Raw genomic sequence first — 26231 nt, forward strand, 5'->3', positions numbered from 1 at the left:
ATTCAGGTGGCAGTGCCATATCTGGGGAGGAAAACTCATTTGGGGACCATCCGATTTGAATTCATATTCTCAACCACTTACCTCATCTGAGTCTGTTTTTTAATTTAGCTAGTGGAAGCAGTACTTTGCCAACAAAGGTCCATCTAGTCAAGGCTATGGTTTTTCCAGTGGTCATGTATGGATGTGAGAGTTGGACTGTGAAGAAAGCTGAGTGCCAAAGAATTGATGCTTTTGCACTGTGGTGTTGGAGAAGACTCTTGAGAGTCCCTTGGACTGCAAAGAGATCAAGCCAGTCCATCCTAAAGAAGATCAGTCCTGAATATTCATTGGAAAGACTGATGTTGAAGCTGAAACTCCAATACTTTGGCCACCTCATGCGAAGAGTTGACTCATTGGAAAAGACCCTGATGCTGGGAGGGATTGAGGGCAGGAGGAGAAGGGGACGACAGAGGATGAGATGGCTGGATGGCATCACCAACTCGATGCACATGAGTTTGGGTAAACTCCGGGAGTTGGTGATGGACAGGGAGGCCTGGCATGCTGCGATTCATGGGGTCGCAAAGAGTCGGACACGACTGAGAGACTGAACTGAACTGAATGGAAGCAGAAATCTCTATCAGTCTATGCTGTTGCAAGGACCAAATGAGATAATGTGTGCATACTGAAGGGCAGGGGAAGAGAGGAAGAGAAGACTATTATGAGATATTAACCCATGACTTTTGCCTGTTTTACCGTAAATGCTTGACCACTATATGTTTATTGCCTCACGAAAACATGTGACAGCAGAACAAGCATAAGTAAACATCAATTCCTGGGTTTAGAGTTTTAAGAGTCTAAAGTTTAGCAAGGAAAGAAGGCATGTGCATCTATCATCAATTTAGAAAAATATTTGATAAGCAGGAGCAAATTTTCTTTTTTACTACTCCCGAGGTCCCAACTCCTGATTAGACAAAATTCCTTAGGTTGGAGGACAGGTAGCAGGCATGTGAGCTAAGTCCCTTCAGTCATGTCTGACTCTTTGTGACCCCACGGACTGTAGCCCACCAGGATCCTCTGTCCAGGGGATTCTCCAGGCAAGAATACTGGAGAGGGTTGCCATGCCCTCCTCTAGGGGATCTTCCTGACTCAGGAATCAACCTGCACCTCTTAATCTCCTGCACTGGGAGGTGAGCTCTTCACCACTAGCGCCACCTGGAGGGCCAGTAGAGGCAGACACCGGTTGGACACTGTAGCTCCAAAGGGGACCTACCCTGGACTGTATTCTGGGAAGAATCGGGTGGTTCACTGGAGAGGTTTCTAGGATTTGAGACTAAAGGAGGACTGTGCCTCACTTATCAGGAAGCAACAAGACTCCTGTGGAGACATAGTTGAGAAGCATGTCCAGAGCAGAAAGGGTCTTATACAGCTTCACTGACCTCCTGTGAATTCACTGGCCAAGAAACACCAGAAGCATCGCTGTACCTACAGAAACATGGAGGCAGAAGAGGCTCCCGCAGCCTCTAGGAGGTCCTGTAACCCCAGGACTGGTTTATCATATTCTCTGTAAATCCCAGAGCATCAGAGAAGATGGTCTTGATGCCCCCACACATATGTGAAATTCAGAGGCAGAAAGGGTCGAGAAAGTTCCTGGAGATTCAAGCTCCAACATTTCAACAGTCAAAAAGGTGGAATACAATATTTCATAATGCTGTCTTGACTCAATGATAGAGTCATGGCTAAAATGTCTCAGTTTCCTTTTTGGAACAACTTGCCAGGTCCCACCTCGACTACTTGCTTTATTGAAGTCATACTCTCCAGAACCACTGGCAAACACCCCAGTTCCCCAAAGCCAAGGCTACCAAAGAGCTAGGAACAGCATCCATGGGTCAGACTTGGCAGAATATTCAAATGAACCCATTCCCAGGGATCCCAGGAAACCCAGCTACCTACCCACCCCCACTGGGTGTACATAAGCCACCTTTACATTTGCAGCCTGCTGTAATCTTGTCCCTGGGTGCAGCTGTTTGTGTGTTAGACTTCTTTCCTCTAGAGCTGTAGATAACAAGAGTTCTGCTTTTCACTGATCTGAGTGTCACTGACCTGTGTCCCACCATTGAAAGACTCTGTACACCTTATAAAGCAAACAGCCACCTTAAAATGTTGACGTGAAGGAGAACTTCAAATCTGATCCACCCCCCCGACTCCGCCATGCCTATTTCAGTCAAGCAATGGGTTCCCAACCCTGCATGCATAACACAGCGCTTGCCCAAATCTTTCCAAATGGTTCTCCAAAGCAGACACAAACATTTGGAGAGAAAATTAAAAAGAGGAATTTGCCATTAGATTATCACAGTACATCTGTTTTTTAAAGTCATTGCCACAGTGTTCCTATCAGGAAACTGGCGTGCTTCTCCTAAAATGCAATCAGCAAATCACGCCAAACGAGTTAACAGACACCCCTACCGGAAACTGGAGAGAACTGTGTTAAGTGAGTCCTTTCCGCCCATGACTGTCACCCGTAAATCACTGACGAGGGCTCCGAAGTCCCCTGCAAGTACATTTGAGCGTTGTCCCTGCAGGACGTCTGTTCCACGGGCGTTTGTGATTTGCTCTCTGCAGAACTTGCTTCTTGCCATCTGTTCTGAATTCGTCACCCTTAGTTTACATTACCTAAAACTGTAAACTAGATTGACATTAAGCATGCAATTTAAGATTTTACTTCCATCAATAAATTCCCTCGTAACCACCAATCTAGACGTTATATAGCTTTCGTCTGCCCTTCATCACTGGTTTCCTTAAATAATGTTCTGGCCCCCCTCACTTCTGCTTCCTAAGTGTTTAGGAAAGTCCTAATGACAGAAATCCCCTTCATGTTCTGTTCCCGCCCTCTGTTCACCTGCTTTTACTTCCAGTTCACTTTCTGACCTTTTCCTTTACTGCTGCCATCTTGCTGCTTCTTCTTTCCGTGTTTAGGAGATTGAAACACATGTCTCATTGTTTGATTTCCTCACTAAAATCACTCCCCAGATGCATGTATCTGGCCCCCTCACATCCTAGTAGTTCTCTAAAAATGGAAGATTATATCTTAAGAACAGAAGGAGTGTGAATGTTAGAATCCTGGCCCTATCATTGATCAGCTGAATACTCTTAGCCAAGTCACTAACTCTCTAAGCCTCAGTTTCCTCATTTATAAAATGGGAATAAGAAAAGCTATCTATGATGGCAGGATAAATTAAAGAATTAATTGGGATGCAAAGCAACTAACATAATGTCAGGTGCATAATTGGTGCCCAATGGTATTTATTATAAGTATGTACAATCTAATCCATGTTCTAATTTAAATTATGACTTATTTACCACTTACAGAAAGGATTCTTGGTACTGCTATTTTCCCTACAGAATTATTTTGTTACTGTATTATATTATTTTATATCCACATGTGTGTTTTGAATATATGTTGAAAATCATAATAATTATAAGGCCAAGGGCAAAAAGAGAAGCAAGATCTTTAATGTGAAGAGGCAACACACAAGCTGGACCACAAACTGGGATCTTTTAGTAACCGAGACTTGAAAGCTAGTTTGGAAATCCTGATAAATTATATCACATTTTGACTCCTCTTGGGGAATTTCAGCCAGAGTACAGAAGCTTCTGATTCAGCTGTAGATAAAGTGTGAATTGACATTCAGTTTGGACAGCAGACAGCATCACCATCCTTGGGATTATTTGTGTAGTATGAAGCAAGGTGGAACCAATAGTATTTAATCTGGATTAGTTTATTCCTTTTGCCCTTTCCTTATAGGACAATGTCAGGTACTTCCCTAGGTAAAGACAAGTTATCTAAGGACCCACAGTTTCCCTTCACCCAAGGCAATCTGCACACAGCCTGTGAACACATGATCCATGAGTCCTCTTCTTCAGACTCAAAAGAGAAAATTTCTTTTTTTTTTTCTGTCCTAAGGCCCTCTGACTGCCTAGATCCACTCAGGATTGAAATTTTGATTTTAAAAAATCAGTAATTTGTTTTCTTTAAAAACTATGTTATGACACCAAGATTTAACCATAAGCCCCAATGTAAATTATGGACTTTGAGTGATAATGATGTGCCAATAAATTTTATAAATTTTAACACATGAGCCACTCTGGTGGGAGAAATTGATAAGGAAGAAGACTATGCAAGAGCGAACTCAGGGACATATAGGGAAGCTCTGCACCTTCCACTCAGTTTTCCTGTGAACCTAAAATGACTCAAAATCAGCATATACATTTATATATATATTTATTATATATTTATATGGGCTTCCCTGGCAGCTCAGCTGGTAAAGAATCCACCTGTGATGTAGGAGACCCCAGTTCAATTCCTGGGTCTGGAAGATCCCTGAAGAAGGGATAGACTACCCAAGCCAGTATTCTTGGGCTTCCCTGGTGGCTGAGATGGTAAAGAATCACCTGCAATGTGGGAAACCTGGCTTCAGTCCCTGGGTTGGGAAGATCCCCTGGAAGAGGGCATGGCAGCCCATTTGAGGATTCTTGCCTGCAGAATCCCCATGGACAGAGGAGCCTGGTGGGCTATAGACCATGGGGTCACCAAGAGTCATACATGACTGAGCAACTAAGCACAGCACAGCACACACACATATATATACATGTATATATATACACACACACATATGAATATAAGTCCATAGCAGACTCTTAACGTAATCATTGATTCAATGACCTATGATTCAATCAAAGACCATGAACAATGAACAATTCAAAAAAGAAATTAAGAAAACAACCCCATTACAATAGCATCAAAAAGAATAAAGTACTTAGAATAAACTTAACCAAGGTGAAACACTTCTACACTGAAAATGATAAAAACATTGCTGAAAGAAATTAAAGAAGACACACATATAGGGAGATATCCCATATTTATGAATCAAAAGATTTAAATTGTTAAAATGTCCATAATACCCAAAACAATCTACAGACTCAATATAATTCCTGTCAAAAATCACAATGGCATCTTTTACAGTAATAGAAAAAACAATCCCAAAATTCATATAAATTCATATGGACTCACAAAGGACTTCTAACAGCCAAAACAATTTTGAGAAAGAACAAAGATGGAGGCCTCACATTTCCTAACTTCAAGACATATCACAAAGCTACAGTAATAAAAAGAGTATGGTACTGACATAAAGGTATAGCCAGAGGTGGAGAAGGAAATGGCAACCTACTCCAGTGTTCTTGTCTGGAGAATCCCAGGGACAGAGGAGCCTGGTGGGCTGCCGTCTATGGGGTCACACAGAGTCGGAGACGACTGAAGCGACTTAGCCGCAGCAGCGGCAGAAGCCAGAGGAATAGAATGAAGAGCCAGAAATAAACCTAAACATATACATTCAAATTATCTTCAACAAGGGTGCCAGGACTACACAGTGGGGATAGGAAAATCTCTTTAAAAGGACTGGACATTCACATGCAAAAGAATTAAATTGGATCCTATCTTAAAAAAAAAAAAACAACTTAAAATGAATTAAAGACTTAAGCATAAGACCTGAAGCTATAAAACTCCTAGAAGTAAACATAGGTGAAATGCTTCATAACACTGGTCTTGGCAGTGATTTCTGGGCTATAGCACTACAAGCACAGGCAACCAAAGCAAAAGTAGACAAGCGACACTACGTGAAACTGAGGAGAGTGGCATTGAAACATATAATATCATGTATGAAACGAGTCGCCAGTCCAGGTTCCATGCACGATACTGGATGCTTAGGGCTGGTGCACTGGGACGACCCAGAGGGATGGTACGGGGAGGGAGGAGGGAGGAGGGAGGAGGGTTGAGGATGGGGAACACATGCATACCTGTGGCAGATTCATGTTGATATATGGCAAAACCAATACAATATTATAAAGTTAAAAAATAAAATAAAATATAAAAAAAAAATTAAAAGCACAGTAAAGGACACAATCAGTAGAATGAAAAGGCAGCTGATGAAACTGAGTATGTGTAAAGCATATATGTGACAAGGAGTTAATATCCAAAATGTATAAAGGACTCCTGCAATTCAGTAGCAAAAAAGCAAATAGCATGTTTTAAAAATGGGCAAAGGACTTGAACAGATGTTTCTCTAAGGAAGACTTACAAATAGCCAACAGGTATATGAAAAGAAATTCGACGACTCTAATCACCAGAGAAATGCAAATCAAAGCTGCAATAATGGGATATCACCTCATACCTGTTAGGATGGCCATTACCAAAAACAAAAACAAAACAACAACAACAACAAAAAACAGAAAATAACAAAGGTTTGTGAGAATATGAAGGAATTGGAACCCTTGTGCACTCTTGGTAGAAGTCTAAAGTGATGCAACTGCTATGAAAAATGTACAGACATTCTTTAAAAAAGTTAAAAAAAAATAAGTACCTTATGATCCAGAAATTCCACTTGTGGGTATTTATCCAAAAGAATTGGAAACAAGATCTCAAAGATGTATTTGCACTACGGTAGTGTTTATTGCAGCATTATTAAGGACAGCCAAGATGTAGAAATAAACCAATGTCAATCAGTAGAAAGTGAAAGTGAATGTTGGTCAGTTGTGTCCAACTCTTTACGACCCCATGGACTGTAGTCCATGGAATTCTCCAGGCAAGGACACTGGAATGGGTAGACTTTCCCTTCCCAGGGGATTTTCCCAATCCAGGAATTGAACCCAGGTCTCCCCCATTGCAGGTGAATTCTTTACTCGCTGAGCCACAAGGGAAGCCTATGTTAATCAACAGATGAACAGATAAAGATAACATGGCGTACACTTACAATGGAATACTATTCAGTCTTAAGACAAGGAAATCCTTTTATATGCCACAGTGGGTAAACTTTGAGAAAATCATTCTAAGTGAAATAGGCTAACCTTCAAAGACAGATACTGAGTGAGCCCAATTACATAAAGTACCTGAAGTAGTCTGACTCCTAGAAGCAGAAAGTAGAATGCATGGTGGTTGATAGGAGCTAAGGGAAGGGAGAAATGAGTTGCTGTTCAATGGGAATAGAGTTTCAGTTATGCAAGACCAAAAAGTTCTAGAAATCTATTCAGCAACGTGAATAGTTAACAGTACTGTTCAGTTCAGTTCAGTCGCTTAGTCGTGTCCGACTCTTTGCGACCCCATGCACTGCAGCACACCAGGGCTCCCTGTCCATCTCCAACTCCCGGAGTCCACCCAAACTCATGTCCATTGAGTCAGTAATGCCATCCAACCATCTCATCCTCTGTCGTCCCCTTCTCCTCTTGCCCTCAATCTTTCCCAGCATCAGGGTCTTTTCCAATGAGTCAACTCTTCGCATGAGGTGGCCAAAGTATTGGAGTTTCAGCTTCAACATCAGTCCTTCCAGTGAACACTCAGGACTGCTCTCCTTTAGGATGGACTGCTTGGATCTCCTTGCAGTCTGTATTCTACACTTAAAAATCTAAAGGGGTAAATCTCATGCCATGTGTCTTTTACCACACAGGAAAAAAAAAAGGCAGGTACAATTGCTGTCTCACATAACTCTTTTGTGTAACACTTAACCATAAAATCTCAGTGACAGGCAACAAATATACCTGTTGCTCACACATCTGTGATTGGCTGGGTTTCTGCGGATCTAGGCAATGCTTGATCAGGCGGTGGTTTCAATTCAGGTTAGATCTCTGTGTTACTCAGTTTTCTGAGACCCAAGAAATACTCTTCTCATGCTAATGTCAGAAGCACCAGAGGAAAAGCACCAGTTGTTCATATTTACTTACACCCCATTTCCTCAACAAAGTACATGGCTAAACTTTAGGATTAGGGTAGGAAATACACTTCATTAGCTGAGATATATTGGTAAGGGGGAGGAGAGGAGTACTGAAACTTTTCTGGTTAATAAATTAATTTTCCACACTCATTTTTTGGCAATATTTCTGCCAAACAAAGATCTACATTTATCTTAATTCATCAGTAAACAACCAGATGAATCCATAGTAAATAATCTTTACAAGACATCTAGCTTGGGGTCTCAAAAAGTGAATCTTTGACATAGAAAACAAAATTTTAAAATGAGGGAAAGTTTTGCAAATTAGAAAAGGCAAAATGAAAAACCGGAAACTTAACTGGATCTTGGGATTAAGTTTTGTAAAAAACTGTGAGTGGGGGGCTTCTCTGGTGGTCCAGAAGTTGAGAATCTGCTTGCCAATGCAGGTGTCACGGGTTCTATCCCTGGTCCAGGATGTTCACACACGGTGCCAATCGACTAAGCCCCATGGACCACAACCACTGAGCCGGTGCTCTAGAGCCTGGGAGCCACAATTCCTGAGCCCTCTCTCTGCAACTCCTGAAGCCCATGGACCTGCAGCCTGCGCACCACCGCGAGAGAAGCCACTGCAATCAGAAGCCCGCGCACCGCAATGAAGAGTAGCCCGCACTCGCCACAGCTAGAGAGAGCCCCCAGGCAGCAGTGAAGACCCAGCACGAACACAAATAAATAAATCTTAAAAAAAAACAACTATGAGTGGAATTTTTAGGATAATAGAAATTTGAAACTGAACTAGGTAGTGAATAATAACATGCGATTCTTATTAACTTCTTTGAGTGTGATAACGATATGGGGATTAATAGCAAAATATCTTTATCCTTAGGAGATTAATGGTAAATATTTATGAGTGAAATGTCATATCTGCAATTTATGCTAAAGAGTTCATCAAAAATATATGTATTTATAGACAGAGAAAGGTAAACAAAGGTATGTTAACAACTGATTAATATTAGCAATTGATTAATCAACAAAATATGCATATAATTTTTGTCCTTTGTTGTAGTTTACTAATATATATTTTTTAATGTTAAAAACAAAGAAATGGTGAATTTCTTACTTCGATAACTTACAGAAAATTTAAGTCACGTTGAGAAAAAACCAGGGCCATTGCAATCAAACAGACTGGGGCAGTCCAGTGGTTAGGACTCAATGCTTCCAGTGCCAGGGGCCCAGGTTCAATCCCTGGTAAGGGAACCAAGATCCCACAAGCTGCATGGCATAGCAAAAATAAAAAGATTAAACAGATTGGAGGCTATAACAATTCTATCTGCCAGAGGATTGCTTAGTGAAGCATTCACTTTGTCCCACGCTGGTTGTAAGGTGCTTGATAAAGCTGAAGCAGTGAGGCCTGACACAGAGCTGAGTCAAATAGAGCAATTACTTAGTGATGGGATTAATTTGATTTGGAGAAATAATTACTAATGATGGAGATATCTGAATATTAGAGAAATAATTCTGGTTAGTAACATTTGAGAATTCCAACAAAAGAGGGAAAAAACTTCTAGGCCATAGAAGACAGAGCCTCAGGCGCCACAGTGATCTCACTCCTGGAAATTCTGACACCTGGGAAGCCCTGAGGAGTCACCTGCATATGGACACACCTCTGCCCTGTGTTGGCTTCCTAGGTGGCTCAGTGGTAAAGAATCCATCTGCCAGTGCAGGAGCCGCAGGAGATGCAGGTTTGATCCCTGAGTCAGAAAGATCCCCTAGAGGAGGGCATGGCAACCTGCTCCAGTATTCTTGCTGGAGAATCCCATGGACAGAGGAGCCTGGGGGGCTACAGACCATGGGCTCAAAAAGAGTCAGACACGACTGAGCACACAGCACACCACCCTATGTTACACTGTCTGGAAATAAAATCTGCTGATTTCTAGGAGTTAACTTCTCTTAGCAAAGGCACCCTTGAGTCAACTTGAGTTCATCCTCAAGTCCCCAAGAACCACAGCACATGTTTCTTGCAAATAAGTTGGATAAGGTTCATTAAGAATTTGATCCTTTTCAAGCATCAAATTCACATTTTGCTTCTGATCCCAGAAGAATTCATCTCATGGCCCTGGGTGTCTGTTCAGGGAGGAGGAGGTGAAAAACAAGAGAGAATCACAGCAAATGCAAGCTTGGCTGTTTGCACGCACATCCCTCTAGTGACTATTTTCTCATCTACATCCAGGAAATTCAGCCAGTGTTTTCTGTCCTGCATGCTCTTTGGGAACCTGCCTTCTGTCCTGACAAGACATCTGCTCATGAATAGAAAAAAGAGTTTAAAGATGTTGTATTGTTTCATTCCCATCTTTCTACCAAAAAAGAGAGAGAGAGAGGACTCCAGGATTCTAAAGAAGGACAAGCAGAGAATACACATTACCTCAAGCCTGTTGGTTTGAAAACTCAGAGCTTCTAGGGTGAAATCTGAAACTGGTCCCCATACACTGAGAGCAAGCAGAGACAAAGAGGCAGGTCAGATTGGTAGGTGGCACTTTCCATAAACAAGGGAGCTTACATACCTAGTTTGATTTGGGTGTTGCAAGACGAGCTGATCTCGGAAACCACTCTCCAGAATCTCCAAAATTTACACAGGGTCCTGCGTTCAGCCTTGTATGCCGCCCAAGTATACAGTCTCAACAGCACTTAACTATCTCAAGGCTGAGGTCTTCCCTGGTGGCTCAGATGCTAAAGAATCTGCCTGCAATGCAGGAGACCTGGGTAGGACCCCTGAGTTCAGAAGATCCCCTGGAGGAGGGCATGGCAACCCACTCCCTATTCTTGCCTGGAGAATTCCATGGACAGAGGAGCCTGGCAGGCTACAGTCCATGGGGTCACAAAGAGTTGGACACAACTTAATGACTAACACACATCTCAAGGCTGTGTCCTTGAAACAGCTTCTACTGTGTGTATGATGAGCAAAACATATTCTAAGGACAGAGGAGGGGTGGGAGCCCCGAAATGGCCTGTCCTGCTCTCAGGTCCAGAGGTCATGTCCTGTGGATGACCTCCTGCAACACTCTCTCACCCCTTGGCCAGCTCTGACAATCTCACACGCCCTCTTCTTCTGAGTGCTCAGCAGGGGGGTTCATCAGTGTGAAGGTGGCTGGTTTGGAGGCTCTTTGGCTGCCCTGGAGGCAGACATCACAGCAACAATGTAAGCACATGCAAGAGAAAACACAGACTAAGATAGCCATTCCCAAAATAAATAGCAACCTTTTCCACCAAAAGCCCTGTGTTCCAAATGCCTGATTTATGAAATCTCCCAGGCTGGGGGTGAGACCACTCAGGGCAATGACTTGTGTCCTGTTCGTGCACAGACTGATCAGGTGTGAACACACAGCATTGCCTGTGGATCATGGTCAGGTACCCTCTGTGAGGCAGAAATAGCATACAAGGGCCTCCTGTTTTGGAGGACAGTTTTTCTCAATGGAGGTTTCCATGTTCGATAAGACAGGCTTTGGCGGTTATTGTTTAAGGCTTGTGGGGTGAGTGTCGTAAGGGCTGCTATGTGCGCCATAAGATCCTCCAGTCCAGGGAGGGGACAGAGGCTGCAGCCCAGCGATCCCACCCACGGAAAAGAGGATGTGGCCGGCTGACCGCTCATGAAGGGGGGAAGGTTGGCAGCTTTCATTACGGTGGGGTGGATTCTACCCTCTGCCCAGGGTGCAGGGGCCCACCCACCCAGATGGAAGCTATAGCCAAGGACTGGTGCCACACAATCATGGGGTCCCACTTAGGGCCCCCCAGTAATACCGGTGGTGGGAATAATCAGTGCCACCCCAGTCACTACCCTTTCATAGGACAGGATGATGGCACCCAGATCTGGGGACATCCATCCCACATTCCCTGATGCAATTGGTTTGGTTCTGTTTAGTCATTTTCCTGTTCCCAACAGAGGCATGCCCAGGTGCTCAAATATTGATAACCCAGGGTGAGCCAATGAACCCACCCCAAATCCGAGCATAACCACCTGTGGCTCTGATGGTGTTTTTAGGACCCTCCTTGCCAGCAGTTTGATAGCTGCCCATGTAGCTAGATTGACAGGAAAAGAATAACCATACCTGTTGTGATTGACAGTGTGCACTACAGGCCAGGCTTCTGGATCAGTGTTGGTAATGTCAGACGAATTAAGAGTGATAGTCCTAGGTTGCGCTTCCCTAATTTGCTGTTTCAGAAACTTTAAATTCCCTCCTTGGAGCATACACACCCAGCGTGGCAGTTCTAATAAGCTAGAGAGGGACGGATGCCCACATACCCAACAGCTGGACTGATTTCTTTGCTGGGAATCTAAGTGGACACCCCCACTTAGAAAGTATTCCTATCAGGTGTCAATCTCTGATAGATACACAGGAGCGGCCAAAGAGTAAGGTCAGAAGACAGATGTTTGGTAGAAACTTACAAAGGAAAGACTCCCCCTTTTATAAGAATTACAGGTTGTGAGCTGCTCCTTAGATGTCAATGTGGCTACAGTTTTAGGAACCTGATCTGGTTGCATATATTACACGTGTTGGTGGGGGAAGCTGCACTCTCAGACATGAAGAGAAGCTCTGGGGATGGGAGGTGCTCTGGGGGTGAGAGACGCCAGACCAGGACCCCCATCTTCTCCCCTCTGTCGATGGCACCAGTTCCATTCCAGGCACGGTACATTTCCACAGGGCTGGCTAGCAGCAGGACAATGGGATTCCAATGGAAACTGGTTAGTTCCTCCTCATCCAGGGGTGTAAATAATTCGCTCCTCCCAGTGAGATGCCCCATCACAAATCCCAGGCATGAAGGATGCTCTCAGCAGCATAGCACTAACCCATGGTGAGCGTCAGGGCAATGGCTGTCTTTACTGTGTTGGGTGTCTCAGTAGGGGTCCCCAGTCTGCCATGTGGGGCAACAGAGCCTACTGGTTGATCACACATGTGTTAAAGCCTGGAAGAATACCACCCAGACAAGATAGTTTTGCCTGTTTGTAATTTAACCAACTATTCAAAAAAATAAATAAATAAAAAGGTTCCAAGCAGCTCCATGGCGACGACTGCAGTGGGGGTAGCTGCAGCAAGTGAAGCCCCCTCCCTGCCCACTTGCCAGCCCTTTGCCCCCTTGACTGCAGCAGGAGCAGCCCCAGGAGCTGGCTCCTCTGTCGCGAGCACTTCTTCCCACCTGCTGCTTTGATGTTTCATTTCTCCTTTCTACCAACTGTGCCGCTTGTACGTTACAGAGAAATGGAACCTCCGTTCGGTGTCGTGTTATTCTGCCCAGTCTTGTAAGTCATGACCTTTGAAATGTGCCCCCACCATTGTGTACTCGATGAGGGTATCTGTACATGGTACTCAGCCTCTCTGATCCCCAAGTGGTGGTGGTTTGGTTTGTGTGGCAATGGGGGAAAGCTGGGGACAGGCCAGATGCAGTGTCCACTCAAACCAAGGTGTTTATCACCTTCACATGCACACAGGGGCCCAATCTGATCAAACTCCAGTTCAGGGCACCAGACTCTTGGCAGTTGCCCTGGATGTTGTTTAGAACACACAGGACAACTATGATCTTGTACCAATTCACTGCATTTCAAGGGCAACCCAGCATCCTTGGCAATATGCCATCTCATTCAGAGAACATGCGTGTGCTCTTTCCATGCACCCAGTCGGCTGTATCTACTGAAGAGTAAGTTATGGAGCCTGTACCTGAGTCAGGACATCAGCTTCCTGTTGCCAGAAAGCGTCAGTGCCTCATGACCAAGGACGTGAATACGCCTCAGACTCCTGCAGATCAGCCCAAGGTCTGGCCACATATTCAGAACCCACAAGGGCTTCTTCATGATCATCCGCCCCTTGTCTTCCCTTTGCCCAAGTCTCAGGGTGAATCCCTTCAGAACAGCCCAACTGTCAGTGCAGAGAGTTAACGAACAGCTCGTGAGTGATCACCAGGTGAACCTCTTTGACTTCAACGTGCTGGGGTTCATTCCTGTTTCCACACAGATGGTGTCAGTGCTGGGCTCAGTAGTGACGCAGTTCCTGGAGACCTGACCCATCTGTACAGCAGGCATAAGCAGGCTGCCACAGCAGCAGGGGTAAGGGCATTTCCCAGGCAGCTCAGTGGGTAAAGAGTCCATACCCGCAATGCAGGTGATGCAGGAGACCCGAGTTCAGTCCCTGGGTCAGGAAGATCCCCCACAGAAGGAAATGGCAACCCACTCCAGTATTCTTACCAGGAGAATCCCATGGACAGAGGAGCCTGGTGGGCTACAGTCCATGGGGTCACAAAGAGTCGGACACGACTGAAGCAACTGAGCTTCACATATTCTACAGGGCCTAGCAGCACCTGCATTTCTGTGGCCAGGGGGTGAGTGGACAGGGTTCTCCGCTGCTGCAGGCAGGTGAGTCATTTCATCAAAATGAGGGGTTGAGCCCCGACAGAGAGGGACTTGACCAAACATATTCTCAATCCACCCCTTGATGAGAAGTGAAGCTTGTGTTGTGACATATTAGTCCTTTGGGAGGGAGACGTTCTGCTCAAGGAGGACAGCTGGGTGCACTGCGAGAACGATTGCTCTGTGAGGGTATACCTGCCCCTTCCAGCATGGCACCAAGACCCTAGGGGTACTCTCTCCTTTCTTTGTCTCTGCCACAGTGCCTAACCCAAACCTTCTAGAGTCAGAGACACATCTAGGTCAAACGGCAGCTCTGCCTGGGGGATTCCAGAGTTTTTAACTGCTACATGAGTATTTTTGCTTCTCAAAGACTGCTTGCTGTTCCAATGTCCGGTCCTCAATTTTTCACATTAGGTCATCAGTGTAATGGGTCCATCTCACTCATGTGGGGACGGGACAGATCTCAGGCTCCCACCCCACAACATGTATGAGGCTGTACAGGTAGCCTTGGGACTCACTTGAAAGGCACACTGTTGCTTCTCCCATGTGAAGGTAAATTGATCTTGTGAGAGGTAAAATAAAAGCATTTGCTAAGTCCAGTTTTGTTGTTGTTTAGTTGTTAAGTTGTGCCTGGCTCTTTGTGACCCCATGGGCTGTAGCCCGCCAGGCTCCTCTGTCCATGGGATTTCCCGGGCAAGAATCCTGGAGTGGGTTGCCAGGATCTCCTCCAGGGGATCCTCCTGACCCAGGGACTGAAACTGCGTCTTCTGCAACTCCTGCATTAGCAAGTGGGTTCTTTACCACTGAGCCAACAGGGAAGCCTGGTAAGTCCAGCACATCTTGTCATATACCAAGGCTTCATGTTGGGTAGAGTGTACGGGCAGAGGGCACCACCGTGTTCCGTTCTCCATAGTCCATAGAGCCATGAGCCATTTAGCTTTTTTTAAGCAGCCATACTGGGCTGTTGAAAGCACTTGAGCAGAGTGTACAAGACCCACTCAGTGCAGTGTTTAATAGTTTTTATTTCTTCATACCTCCTAGTGAAGTCGCTCAGTCGTGTCCGACTCTGCAATCCCATCGACCCTCCACCTGGAATTTCCCAGGCAAGAATACTGGAGTGGGCTGCCATTTCCTTCTCCTGGGGATCTTACTGACCCAGAGATCGAACCTGGGTCTCCAGCACTGCAAGCAGATGATTTTACCGTCTGAGCCACCAGGGCAGTATTATTTGGCAGTTACCAGTCTTTACCCCACTCCAGTACTCTTGCCTGGAAAATCCCATGGACGGAGGACCCTGGTGGGCCGCAGTCCATGGGGTCGCTAAGAGTCGGACACGACTGAGTGACTTCACTTTGACTTTTCACTTTCATGCATTGGAGAAGGAGATGGCAACCCACTCCAGTGTTCCTGGTGGGCTGCCGTCTATGGGGTCGCACAGAGTCTGACACAACTGAAGCGACTTAGCAGCAGCAGTCTTTGTGGGGGCTGTGGAGTTAATAGTTCCCAATTTGCATTGCCCCTCAGCAGTGGGTTGAGTACCCTAACCCCAAGGTGGGACTCACCAACACAGACTTGCAGAGTTTGACTTTGTAAGATATCAGGCCCAATATGTTCTCTGATACTGGAGAGATAAAAACCTCATATTCTCATGGAGGAGAACGTCCAGTCTGCAGTCTGAAAGAGACCTTCATGACCGTGACTGTTTGCCCTTCGTAACCATCAATAATGCTGATGGCTACAGAGAACCTCTAAGGCTCATCATGTAGTAAAGCTCCAATGTCAAGCAGAGGCATCACCTGTTGTTTATTGATGGGGGAGTCAGTGACTAGTGGGCTCAACATGGGGCCCTCATCACCCCTACGGCCCTCACCTGGAGGATTCTGGGCCTACATCTTATATCCAGAGGCTGGGAGGCACTCAGCCTGAACAGAACTGTGCCCCTAAGGCCTCTGCGAGGGCAGAGGGCACTGGCGATGGTGGCACATGTGGGCCAGGCCTGAACTTCTGTTCGGGTTGTAAGGTTCTCCATGGGCTCACCAAGTGATCGGTAGCAGGTCTGTCTGCAGGTGGGGTCCTGCAGCAATGAGGTCAAACCACATTTGCTTCCGGGTCACATCTACCAGACATTTTATAGCAGATTGAGATCACCTTTGGGCTTCTCGAGCTCCTTTTTCGTCTTGGGTCTTTCCCCATATCCATTCCCAGGATTCATCAGTTTCCCCCAGACCAGAAATGGGTTGCCCAACATCACACATGTCTTGCCCACCTCTGGGCTCAGCAAACCTGGTGAGTGTCCCGTATCAGCGTCCCATACCAGAGGCTGGTGCAGACTGAGGTGCCTTGGTTTTCATTCCTGCAGTGAATGTGGCTCGATCACAGCTTCAAAGACAAGGTTAAACATGGCCTGTCTCCTTCCCAGCTCCCTAAGACATTGCTACGTCTCCTTGATGGATTTCCAAGGTCTCACATAACCCCTGAGCCCACTCAGGTGATGCTAGAGGGCAGGCTATGTGGTGATCTTGCTCTTTTTTGCTTCCTCCAGCCTGGTCAGCATCACTCTCAAATCCTGTATCCACACTAACCATACCTGGCTACTTTCCCTGAACTTCTGCTAGAGCCTGGCAGCTTTCTCAATAAGCTTGTGCATGCGTGCTAAGTCACTTCAGTCCAACTCTTTGTGACCCTATGGGCCATAGCCCGCCAGGCTCCTTTGTCCATGGGGAATCTCCAGGCAAGAATACTGAAGTGGGAGGCTGGGCCCTCCTCCAGGGGATCTTCCCGACCCAGGGATCACACCCGACTCTCTTACATCTCCTGCATTGGCAGGTGAGTCCTTTACCACTAGCACCACCTGGGAAGCGCCCACAATAAGGTCAGTGGGAGTATATTCTTTTATCATGAATGTTTCCTGAGCTGGGGGCTCCCGCTGACTGGGCTTGCTGCTGCTGCGCTTTTGCTTCGCTTTGTGCTAGGTTATGGCTAGACTGCACAAGGCATTTTGTTTGTTTTGCTGCCAATCAACCACCACGAGGTCCTCCTTGTCCCTCTCCTCGCCCTCCCAGGGATGCCACCAGCCCCTCCCATCCCAGGGCGCCCACCTGCTCCAGCAGAGGCCTAAGGAAATGGTTCTATTCTCAAGGTGCTGCCCACTCTCCAGGAATAGGATTCAGGCCAAGACCTCCTCCAGGGGAGGGCTGTTGGAGGTGATGGGAGGCCTCAGGTGCAGCTCACCATCTACTGGTCCCCCAGAAATAAGCAAAAGCTGATGTGACGGCTCTGATCAGTACTGGAGCCAAATGTGTCCTAGCGCCGGGTGACGGTCAGAGGTTTTCTGATCCCCTCAGCCATCAGTGACATCCTCCAACAGTCATCATATTTTGGCTGATTTAAGTTCTGGTAGTAAAATCTCTTCAACTTACTCCTTAGCGCTTACTTCACCTAACCTTTGGTTTCAAAGGCACTTGAACCATACATCCAACTTATAAGAAATACCCATACATGGCTTTATCTATAAAGTGAAATTGGACCACTTCTGGGCTTTTTCATTTCTTGATTCTTTTCATCCCTTATTCATCCATTTGTTTATTGTACACCCTTCTGTCACAAACATTTTATTACTTTCAAGTAGTCTCTAATGGTGAGTCTAAAAACCATAGCTTTCAAAAAATCAAGTTTCTCTCTCAAATGGGGCTAGAGGCAACAAAATCCTCCTTCCTCTCCCTCCCTTCTCCCAGCCCCACGACCCCTATCCCACTCCTTCTAAGGGCTTCCTTGACTGACAAGCCAGCCAGTTCTTTCTATGCAATTCCCCCAGGTGCAAACACCATGTTTCTCCAGATCAGTGCCAGCCCTTACCCCACACAGCATCGTTTTAGAGCCCTCGCCACTGCTTCTGGTCCTAGGAGATAGGCCTAGAAAAATCCTTCCTGGCATAAGAGACTCTTAACCTGGAAATATGTAACTTTAACAGAAAGATTTAAAGTCCTTTATGGAAGATCCAATACCACTCCCCACCTTAGAGAAGTGTATTGTGTCTTTTATGGACAAAATAAGTCTTACTTCTCAAGACCAGGAACAGACATATAAAAGCCTGGTGGATCCAGAAGGGGCTTGGAAATAAAAATGAACTTGCCTCCACCAAAGGCCCTCCCATGCTCCATCAAGAAGGGAGCAATAGCCAGAGAGAACCTGGGAAAGAAATCATGTATAAAACAACTGGAAGAAAGCTGTTCTGGGCTCAATCATTCTTAAGTTATAGAGACGAAAGGCCAAAGGGTTTGGGTTCATAAAACTGCCAGACCGCAAAGTTAAGATTAGAGTTGACAGCCCATGTTCCTAATCCATAGTTTATACCCCCTGCTTTTCCTCTTTTCTGCTCTTTACCCTCCATTTTCAGCATATCTCTGGCAAAATCAAAAAGAAACCTAGCATCAATCAATATGTAAGGGTCTGACCTTCTGCCCACCATTCATCACTTTTGATTCTTTCACAATTGTTTCTTCAATTCTTGAACACTTTTCAACATCTATAAATAAAAGACTTGATCTGGACTACTCTGATTTCCATAATAAACCTCTATTGTCATCCCCTTCTAAATCAAATATTCTTCAGACCAAATACTGATGGTATGCCCCTTCTTTAATATCATTAAACACTGCGAATCATTTTTTTTTTCAATAAACAAAGGACACAGTCAAAAAAGCTATTTTTCTTAGGTCTTCAATTTAGGAATATCTGAGATTACACATGCTCGAACTGCCTTATTACTATAATATTATTAAGAAGTCTTCTTAATAAACATAATAAAAGAGAGAACTTTATATAAATGTCTGTGTTCATGTGGGAGGTGCATGTAGATATTACAGACATATACATACACAAAAGCATGCTGTGAAAAAAACATACTTTACAAGATCTGTGGATAAAAATAAGTAATAGTAAAAAGCAAAGAGGATATCATGGCATCATTATTTTCCTACAGTTTTTACCACTCAGGACACCAAAACTAAGGGGCTTCCCTGGTGGCTCAGTGGTAAAGAATCTGCTTACTAGTGCAGGAGGTGCTGGTAGATGCAGGTTCAATCCCAGGGTCATGAAGGTGCCCTGGAGAAGGAAATGGCAATCCACTCCAGTATTCTTGCCTGGGAAATCCCATGGACAGAGGATCCTGGCTGGTTACAGTCCATGGGGTCCCAAAAAGGTGGACACGACTTAGCAACTCAACAACAACAACTCCAAAAATAAATTGGATTAAATTATTAACAGTTTTAAATCCTGCTAATTTCTATTTAGTACCAAATATTTTTAAAGTACCTGTGTATATAGGAAACTGTTTTTAATATACCAAATACACTTTAATTCATAAAGCTACGGCATAAACTCGACCTACCAAAGATATATTATTCTGAGACTCTGAGATTTCTGATTAAAATTGCAGGTAGTTGAAGCTGTAGGTGCTTTGAGACTCCTGCAAAGTAACTATGCAAGTGGGAAGAGGACAGGGGGTGTTTCCAAAACAAAAGAACCCCTGGAAAAATAACTCCTTAAAAATATATGAAAAGCATTCCAAGCTTATGCACAGACAATGGAATGCTGATTGGAAAACACAAGTGTGAGAAAGGACAATGGCAGATTAAAACTCATTAAAATTAAATTAGCTCATTGTGTCTCCTTAACTAAAAGGAAAATGATTCTCTTATAAAACCATGTATAGTCCTTTTCCAGAGAAGGCGATGGCACCCCACTCCATTTCTCTTGCCTGGAAAATCCCATGGACAGAGGAGCCTGGTGGGCTGCAGTCCATGGGGTCGCTAAGAGTCGGACACGACTAAGCAACTTCACTTTCACTTTTCATTTTCATGCATTGGAGAAGGAAATGGCAACCCACTCCAGTGTTCTTGCCTGGAGAATCCCAGGGACGGGGGAGCCTGGTGGCCTGCGGTCTATGGGGTCGCACAGAGTCGGACACGACTGAAGCGACTTAGCAGCAGCAGCAGCAGCAACAGCATAGTCCTTTTCCCTACCCTTCACATGCAGTAGTCCAGCAAGACACTTCCATACTTCTCAGGTATATTAATGTCTAATCCTACATTGGTGTGTTCTTTAGGAAAAAAACAAGGTATCCATCCAGCCATCCAGAACATATGAAAAACTCTGAGCCTTTGACCATCAGCCACTAGGCTGAAACAAAAGGCAGGCAATACTGTCATCATGGTCTCAGTGGGGGTTTTATGTGGAATTCTAATTAACCAACTCTCATTTTATTTTCAGATATCAAAAAAAAAAAAAAATCTGACTAATGTTCCTAAGGAATTTGGAAGGAAAATATGAATTTATATGTGGCATACATTAGAAGGGCCTCCCTGCAGAATTTTCCGAAGACGATTTGAGCATCTGTTTAAAACATTTCCTTAAGTCCTAAAATTGAAATGCCACTCATCAGAAATCAAACCCCCTGGAAGATATCAACTTATCACACAGAAAATGGTAGAATTTCAATGTCTTTCAATATCATCAGAATAAATCCTAGATGATAATGTTTTGAAGCACAGATTTCCTTTGTAAGTCTCTACTTCATGGCTATCCCCTCATGAACTGCAAGCTCCAGAAAGGATCTGGTAGTGTTGGTTTGGTTGTCGCTCTTTCCCAAGAGTTACTGGGGTGGCTAGTACTCAGGAGGGAGCCAGTGTATATTGAAGTTTCTCCTGGTAACTTCTTTCTAGACACAGCAAGAAATGGAGGAAATAAACAAGATGGGCAAACCTCAGTGGAGGACTAGGAGGACTGAGAGAGCAGCAGTAAAGAAAAAGTAGAGAAGCAAATCTTCGTTCCTCTGTTACTGCTCCTTAGGTTTGCCTTTCTCTTCCAAGAAAACAAAAGCAAAACCAAAAATTTAAAAAAAAAGACCCTCATGATGATAAAGGTAGTAAGAGTGGCCTAAGTTGAGAGAAGGCACAGATCCATTTCCCAGGCTTCCTTTGATCTTTAATAAAGTATCATATTTGCGTGATTTGGCTTAGGTGTCAACAATCTGCTGGGGAATCTGTGCGTTTTGGAAAAATTCATAAGTGATCAAACACAATGATGAATATCAGAATGCAGGGTTTATTACTGAGTTGTTTGTCAGGACCCATGCTTTAAAACCTAAAACATCTGCTTAAAATTTTGAAGCCTGTACAGATGTCCACCCATAGGATAAGAGGGTAAATGTAAAACCCAACATAGCCTATGATTCAATCTTAGGCACCTATTCATTTGGGAAACATCTGTGGCAACCAACATGGATAAAACACAGAAGCCCCAAAGCCTCCCAGAAAGGCTGGTGCCTGTTCCTGCCTGTGAATTATTCCGAGCCAGGATCTTGATGTTAACATGCTTTCTCCAGCTTTGGTAATTTCTAGGCTGCATAAAGCCTGTTTTCACACGGGAATACAATTACCATAGGTAATTACATATAAGCAAATATCTACCCTTCCATTGGATAGTCACAGCATCATCCATGTTCCCAAGCACCAAATTCTCTTTGCTGGGATACACTTGACATGTCATCGTTGATGTAATTAGCATGCTTAGGGCTTTTTAAAAAATGTATAAATGCATCAAATTTTCACTAGAGACTTTTGTTCTTGTCAAACTCTCCACCATAACAACTTGTGAATTACAATGGAAGGTAATTGGAACACAGTGTTCAACAGGAAAATGTTGAAATATGGAGCTATGTCTCTACAGCGTTAACTAGGGAGACGGATGCAGATTTCCAAGCTCACCTGCATTTCCTGAGTTTCTGTTCACACTGTAACTAAAGAAGTTCAAGTGCATGAGCCTGAACTCGTCACAGTGCAATGATGGCACAAACACATAAAAAGCCAGCAGCGTTCCACATAATTCAGACAAAGCAATTCAAAGCACAATACAGGATTCAGAGGATTTCAATGCTCACTTGTCTGCAATGAAAGCAGAAAGAGCAATATCGATGTTGTTTATTTATTTGCATCAGGATCCAAACACTGCAAATGCACCTCCCCAAATACAATGATACAATAGGATCTTTTAAAAGCAACTTCAGAACTCCAGGACAAAAAGAAGAAAAATCAGATGAGGTCAGATGTGAAATCAACACACAGAAGGCACATCATGAAGTCTATGGCCTGAGTTGGCAGTAATACAAAGGCAATGCAGGATACCCTTGCCCAGAAGCACAGCAATTTCTGGTAAGCAGGTGGATGGCTACCAAATTAATTCTATCTGCTTTAGAAAGGCAGCTTGTGGTTTATATTCTCCACTGGATTTACTTTCCCAGTGAAAGGAGACTAGTGTTATTCAAATTTTGGATTACTTAACAATATGTTATAAAATCAAGTTTTGGGTTGTGACTAACAACTGTTTTTAGAACAGAATTTATTAAAATGGATTACACATTGGATAATTACTGTTTCATGCCATTTTTGTTTTAATTATGCATATATATGTATGGACAGGGTTGTGAAAGTTTTTCATTTCTTCCTTATTATGGGTTACTGTCAAAAAAATGTTGAAAGCCCCTGAGCTAGTCTGATGAAATCTCTTCTCCTTTCACCGAGCAACAACAGGAAAACAGCAATGAAAAATGTGCAGAACTGAGATGAGGGAGTGAGGTCTGTGCTTCTGAGTCTTGCTCAGTGAGGAAGGCAGCTCTACGTAGAGGAGGCAGGTTCTCTGGAGGGTTCTGAAGGAGGCTTCATAGCTGCAGTGAGTCCCAAAAGACAATTACCTTCAACTGCTTGCTCTCTTGCTATTACTTTTGGTGAATTTTAATTAGTCATATTAAGAAGAGAAGATAATAGATACTAAAGTTATTCTTAAATCACAAGGCGGTGATAATACTGACACCTCAGAGCCCAGGTCAGGAGAATCTGGAACTGTTAACTGCTCACCTCCAACCCTCCCAGGCACAATCAGCTCCCCCTGAACCATTCCCCACACTTCCACTGGGACCCTGAAAACGTCCTCTTATGCACATGCATCTCCCTCACTAGACTGAGAACCTTCAAAGACAGGCACTGTGCTTTTCTATCAGCACTCGCACTGCCTGGCACTTTGTAAGCACTCCAAGCATATTTGTTGAGGGTATGAAGGTTTGAATGAGTCATCAGATAGTCATGGTCACTCCTATATTTGTTTTCAGAATGAAAAGTCCCTGGGATGGGTGAGAGGAAGGGATAGTTAGGGAGCTTGGGGTTGACATGTACCTGTTGTTGTATTTAAAATGGATAACCAACAAGGATGACCTAAATCAAATCCCTTATGATTATACAGTAGAAGTCACAAATAGATTTAAGGGATTAGCTCTGATAGAGTGCCTGAAGAACTATGGATGGAGGTTTGTGACATTGTAGAGGAGGCAGGGATCAAGACTATCCCCAAGAAAAAGAAATGCAAAAAGGCAAAATGGTTGTCTGAGGAGACCTTACAAATAGCTGAGAAAAGAAGAGAAGCTAAAGGCAAAGGAGAAAAGGAAAGATATACCTATTTGAATGCGGAGTTCCAAAGAATAGGAAAGAGAGATAAGAAAGCCTTCCTCAGTGATCAATGCAAAAAAATAGAGGAAAACAATAGAATGGGAAAGACTAGAGATCTTTTCAAGAAAATTAGAGATGCCAAGGGAACATTTCATGCAAAGATGGGCTCAATAAAAGACTGAAATGGTATGGACCTAACAGAAGAAGATATTAAGAAGAGGTGGCAAGAATACAGAGAAGAACTATACAAAAAGAGATAGTCATTACCCAGAAAACCATGATGGTGTGATCACTCACCTAAGCCAGACATCCTGGAATTCGAAGTCAAGTAGGCCTTAGGAAGCATCACTATGAACAAAGCTAATGGAGGTGATGGAATTCCAGTTGAACTATTTCAAATCCTAAAAGATGATGCTGTGAGCGTGCTGCACTCAATATGCCAGCACATTTGGAAAACTCAGCAGTGGCCACAGGACTGGAAAAAGTCAGTTTTCATTCCAATCCCAAAGAAGGGCAATGCCAATGAATGCTCAAACTACCACACAATTGCACTCATCTCACACGCTAATAAAGTAATGCTCAAAATTCTCCAAGCCAGGCTTCAACAGTATGTGAATCATGAATTTCCAGATTTTCAAGCTGGATTTTAAAAAGGCAGAAGAACTAGAGATCAAATTGCCAACATCCGTTGGATCATCAAAAGAGCAAGAGAGTTCCAGAAAAACATTTACTTCTGCATTATTGATTACACCAAAGCCTTTGTGTAGATCACAACAAACTGTGGAATATTCTTCAAGAGATGAGAATACCAGACCATCTTACCTTTCTCCTGAGAAATCTGTATGCAGGTCAAGAAGCAACACTTAAAACCGGACATGGAACAACAGACTGGTTCCAAATTGGGAAAGGAGTACGTCGAGGCTATATATTGTCACCCTGCTTATTTAACTTATATGCAGAGTACATCATGCAAAATTCAGGGCTGGATGAAACACAAGCTGGAATCAAGATTGTTGGGAGAAATATCAATAACCTTAGATACGCAGATGACCATTATGGCAGAAAGTCATGAAGAACTAAAGAGCCTCTTGATGAAAGTGAAGGAAGAGAGTGAAAAGGCTGACTTAAAACTCAACATTTGGAAAACTAAGATCATGGCATCTGGTCCTATCACTTCATGGCAAATAGATGGGGAAACAGTGAGAGACTTTATTTTGGGGGGCTCCAAAATCACTGCAGATGGTGACTGCAGCCATGAAATTAAAAGATGCTTGCTCCTTGGAAGAAAAGTTATGACCAGCCTAGGCAGCATATTAAAAAGCAGAGACATTACTTTGCCAACAAAGGTCTGTCTAGTCAAAGCTGTGGTTTTTCCAGTAGTCATGTATGGATGTCAGTTGGACTATAAAGAAAGCTAAGCACCAGAGAATCAATGCTTTTGAATTGTGATGTTGGAGAAGACTCTTGAGAGTCCCTTGAACTGCAAGGAGATCCAACTAGTCCATCCTAAAGGAAATCAGTCCTGGATATTCATTGGAAAGACTGATGCTAAAGCTGAACTCCAATACTTTGGCCACCTGATGTGAAGAACCAACTCATTTGAAAAGACCCTGATACTGAGAAAAATTGACGGCAGGAGGAGAAGGGGACAACAGAGGATGAGATGGTTGGATGGCATCACCGACTCAATGGACATGAGTTTGAGCAAGCTCCGGGAGCTGGTGATGGACAGGGAGGCTGGGCATGCTGCAGTGGGGTCGCAAAGAGTCAGACACAGCAAAGTAACTGATCTGAACTGAACCAACAAGGATGTACTATAAAGCACAGGGAACTCTGATCAGCATTGTGTAACCTAAGTGGGAGACAAATTTGAAAAAGAACAGTTACATGTATATGTATAACTGAATCACTTTCCTGTACACCTGCAAATAACACAAAGCTGTTCAGTAACGATATACTCCAAGATAAAATAAGAAGTTTTTTTCAAAAGATGAGAAATCCCTGATAGTCTAAGATTCTGTAATACTTTCAGAATTGAAAGAAAAAGGGAGATTTCATATTAATTTCATCTCTCCTAATTTTTAAAATTTACTATTGACACTAATCAAGGATGGCAGATGAGTTTCAAATCACATGCTAACATCTGCAGACTTGCAGCAGCTCCCTGGAGTGCCAAGAGAGAAAGGATTCCAAGGTTGGCTGGCCCAGGACCAAGCTGGAGGAAGTGAAGTGATGACAAGGGCCCACATGCCACATATTTGCCATTTCCAAATACCTACTCAGAAGACCCAAGTACTCATCTGTAATAGGTACTGAAAGCTGGTTTTCTTTAAAGTAGCACTCCTAATCTTCCAAGTGCCTCCCGGGAAATAGTGGATTAAAAGGAGCTTGGGAATAAGCCAGGTGGCACAGTGGTGAAGAATCTGCCTGCCAGTGAGGGAGACACAGGAGACTCAAATTCGATCCATAGGTCAGGAAGATCCCCTCGAGGAGGACATGGCAACCCACTTCCATATTCTTGGCTGGAGAATCCCATAGACAGAAGAGCCTGGTGGGCCTCAGTCCACACAGTCACAAAGAGTCGGGCACAACTGAGCATGTGCACACTTG

This window comes from Bos javanicus, chromosome 12 (assembly GCF_032452875.1).
Source record: "Bos javanicus breed banteng chromosome 12, ARS-OSU_banteng_1.0, whole genome shotgun sequence".
Taxonomy (NCBI): Eukaryota; Metazoa; Chordata; class Mammalia; order Artiodactyla; family Bovidae; genus Bos; species Bos javanicus.